The following is a 4,753-nucleotide window of genomic DNA, read 5'->3' as shown; positions in this document are numbered from 1 at the left end:
GGGGGGGGTCAGACATTTGTGACGATGTGTGACGAAGGGGGGGGGGGGGGGTTGAGAAATGTGACGTCACATCAAAAAGCGCAACTTTAAATAAATATAGACAACACGTTCTACTTAATTAAATATATACTTTAATAAATGTTTTCTCATACAACATCAGAGTGCAGCGCCACATTAAATACGCACTACAATGACAATAGTTTAAAGCGATTTGAAGCATGTTTTATTTTCAAAATGGAAATATGTTTGGGGGGGGGCAGAGCTTTGTAACGTCATATTTGAGGGGGGTCTAACTTTTTGTGACGCCGTGTTACGGGGGGGGGGGGGTCAAAAATCGTCCAAAATCGCGTGACGTCATTTATGGACGACCCCTTAGTAGAGGGGAGTGAGTGCACGTGCGTGCGTGTGTGTGTGGGGCTTGCTGGAGCAGCCCTGGGCCCCCCTTACGTCCCCCCCCCACCTCACCGTGAGCAGCGCTCGGCTCTCTTTTTGCCCCCCCCTCTCCGTGCCCCCCCCCTCTCTCTCTGCCCCCCCTCTCTCTCCGTGTCCCCCCTCTCCGTGCCCCCCCTCTCTCCGTGCCCCCCTTTCTCTCCGTGCCCCTCCCTTTCTCCGTGCCCCCCTTTCTCTTCGTGCCCCCCCTCTCTCCATGCCCCCCTCTCTCCGTGCCCCCCTCTCTCCATGCCCCCTCTCTCCGTGCCCCCCTCCCTCTGTGCCCCCCTCTCTCTCCGTGCCCCCCTTTCTCTCCGTGCCCCCCCTCTCCGTGCCCCCCCTCTCTCCGTGCCCCCCTTTCTCTCCGTGCCCCTCCCTTTCTCCGTGCCCCCCTTTCTCTTCGTGCCCCCCCTCTCTCCATGCCCCCCTCTCTCCGTGCCCCCCTCTCTCCATGCCCCCTCTCTCCGTGCCCCCCTCCCTCTGTGCCCCCCTCTCTCTCCGTGCCCCCCTTTCTCTCCGTGCCCCCCCCTTTCTACGTGGCCCCCTTTCTCTCCGTGCCCCCCTCTCTCCATGCCCCCTCTCTCCGTGCCCCCTCTCTCCGTGCCCCCCTCCCTCTGTGCCCCCCCTCTCTCTCCGTGCCCCCCTTTCTCTCCGTGCCCCCCCCTTTCTACGTGGCCCCCTTTCTCTCCGTGCCCCCCTCTCTCCATGCCCCCTCTCTCCGTGCCCCCTCTCTCCGTGCCCCCCTCCCTCTGTGCCCCCCCTCTCTCTCCGTGCCCCCCTTTCTCTCCGTGCCCCCCCCCCCCTTTCTACGTGGCCCCCTTTCTCTCCGTGCCCCCCTCTCTCCATGCCCCCTCTCTCCGTGCCCCCCTCCCTCTGTGCCCCCCCTCTCTCTCCGTGCCCCCCCTCTCTCTCCGTGCCGCCCTCTCTCTGTGCCCCCCTCTCTCCGTGCCCCCCTCTGTGCCCCGCCGTGGTGGAGAGTGTTGGTGATGTCGAGGCGGCGGTTGCCTGTCAGTATTAGGGTTCGTTCGTTTCGCCTTCACATTTCACGAGCTGCGTTTGATAATTTACCCCCACCCCCTACCCCCTACCCCCCCCCCCGCCCCCCCACGTTGTTTTGTATTTTTATACAACCGGAGAATAAACGAGTTTGTCTTTTGAAGAGCGGGAAGGGGGCCCGTCGATTTGTCTCGGGAACGCGCGGCGCGACCGGGGGAAAGACAACTTGGGCGCTGTTAGAATGTGGCTGGCGCCTCTTGGCCGAAGCCACCATATCCAAACCGACACACACACACCATCACCACATCCACACACCATCACCACACACACCATCACCACATCCACACCGACACACCATCACCACATCCACTAACACACACCATCACCACACACACCATCACCACATCCACACACACACACACCATCACCACATCCACACACACACACCATCACCACTTCCACACACACCATCACCACATCCACACACACACACCATCACCACACACACACCATCAGCACCACACAATGGTTCATCTTAACACCATCGCACACACACACACCATCACACACACCATCACCACACACACCATCACCACCACACACACACCATCACACACACACACCATCCCCACACACACCATCACCACATCCACACACACACACACCATCACCACATCCACACACACACACACCATCACCACATCCACACACCATCACCACATCCACACACACACACCATCACCACATCCACACACACACCATCACCACATCCACACACACACCATCACCACACACACCATCACCACACCGACACACCCACACCATCACCACATCCACACAGACCATCACCACATCCACTCCGATACACACACACCATCGCACACACACACCATCGCACACACACCATCACCACATTCACACCGACACACACACACCATCACCACATCCACTCCGACACACACAACAACAACCGCCATTCGCCACTAAGTGGCGGTGACGTCACCACGACGCTTGTGCCAGGCCATGTGCACCTTGAGGCCACGTGAAGTGTCGAACGCCCGCTGGCAGGTCACGGGGTAGACCCAGGTGCCACGGATCGACTGACTGAGATGACTGGTTGATGCACCACCTGTGCCCCCTACTGTGCCAACTTGCTGTGGTTTAGTCACCCGGCGATCCGCTCGTTGTTGTGAGCGTCGCTCCTCCGCCCTCCATTGTTGTTGGAGGGCGACTGCCTCCAACTGCCCAGTAGCGTCCTTCACGAGCCTCCTCCAGAGAGGCCGATCTTGACACCGCTGGTACCAGTCATCGGCAAGTCCACTCAGCTCCACGTCCTCCTGTACCACATCACTCCATCTCATCTCTAGCCCGTGCCGCGCCCGTTTACCCCCTCGATTCGGCCGAACAAAAGCTGTTTAGGCATCCGGTGGCTGGGCATGCGGGCTACATGACCCAGCTAACGCAGCCTTGCCTGCCGGAGGAGCTCACCGATGGGACTTTGCCCAGATCGTTCAAGGATTTGTGAGCTCCTCACACAATCCAGCCTGGTTAAACCCAGGATGGATCGTAGGCAGGCCAACCTGAATGTTTCTAACCGGCGAAGATGCTTCATTAGGGGGGTCCACGTTTCGCAAGCGTGGAGAAGTGAGGGAATGACCGTGGCCGAGAAGACCTGAAGCTTCGATCGGAGCGACAGACCAGGTAGCTTCCACACAGCGTTACGCAACCGATGAAAAGATATTGCCGCTAGAATGATTCGGAGTGAGACCTTTGCACACACACACCATCATCACATCCACACCGACTTATCCACGCCACCCCCACATCCACGCCATCGGCGGACAAGCCCCTGTGTTGTGCTGCTGCTGCTGCTGGGACGGTGACAGCAGCCGCGCGTGACCTGCATGCGGTGGCTGGGCAAGCGGGCAACGTGACCCAGCCACCGCAGCCGCGCCTGCAGGGTGTGGAGCTCACGGATAGGGACACTCACTCTCTGCGGTCTATCACGGATCTGCGAGTTCCTCACACTGGGATCCAGTCTGGATTATAGTCAAACAAACAAAAACCCCCCATGGCGGATCGTAGGGCAGGGCAGTCGCGACGTTTAAAAACCTGCCAGAGGGCCCCAACGTTTCGCGACCACAGCAGCGGCAGGGAGAGAAAGTGAACGACTGCGGCCGAGAAGAACACCCTGCGGGAGGTTCCAATGGAGCGGGCGGCCGAGCGGGCGAGAAGGCAGCTCCCACTGGGCGCCACTTGACAACGACGACGCCGCCGCCGATTCAAGAAGATAATTGCCGCTCCACTCATTCAAAGAGCGAGACCCCCCCCCCCCCCCGTGCTGTTGGAAGCTAGGAGCTGCTCGCGTTATCCCCCCGCCTCCCTAACCCCCCCGCCCCCCTAACCCCCCCCCCCCGAGAGTTCAGGCTGTTGTTTGAGAGCCGTGCCACAGCGGGAAGAGGCCGATGCTGGCCGGCTGCCTTCATCCTCGTGGCGCTCGCATCCACCACGGTGGCTAATGGGGGGGGGGGGGGGATAGGTGCGGTGCAGGGGGGGCCTCAGCCTTAAACTAAAATTAATTAGCAAGGGACCACAGGAAAAAGAAAACGTGAAAGTCCCGAGGGGACGGGCGTCCATGACGTCTCCTGGCGAAACTCCACGTGGCAGGGCACTGAACCCCTGCCAGCCCCTCCCCCCCCCTCGGGGATCATCCACAGACAACGACAAACTCGACACATTCCATGTCAATCAGACCACGGCAAGAAAGAGGAGGAGTGGACGCGACAACGATAAGTGACCATTTCAGGCAATGGTTCATCTTTACACCATCACACACACACCATCAACACACACACACAAAATCACGACCACATCCACCATCACCATCACACACCACCACGCATACACCATCACCACCACACACACACCATCACACACACACCATCACCACCACATCACACACACACACCACCACATCCACACCATCGCACACACACACCATAACCACCACACACACACCATGACACACACACCATCACCGCCACATCCACCATTACCACCACACACGCACCACCACATCCACACCATCGCACACACACACCATAACCACCACACACACACCATGACACACACACCATCACCGCCACATCCACCATTACCACCACACACACACCACCACATCCACACCATCGCACACAAACACACACCACCGCACACACACACCACCACATCCACACCATCGCACACAAACACACACCACCGCACACACACACCGCCACATCCACACCATCACACACACGACTCGCCCCAACTCATACACCCCTCAATC

This window comes from Lethenteron reissneri, chromosome 40 (genome assembly GCF_015708825.2).
Source record: "Lethenteron reissneri isolate LAM-NWPU_2019-01 chromosome 40, ASM1570882v1, whole genome shotgun sequence".
Taxonomy (NCBI): domain Eukaryota; kingdom Metazoa; phylum Chordata; class Hyperoartia; order Petromyzontiformes; family Petromyzontidae; genus Lethenteron; species Lethenteron reissneri.
Note: the sequence above shows the minus strand (reverse complement) of the source record.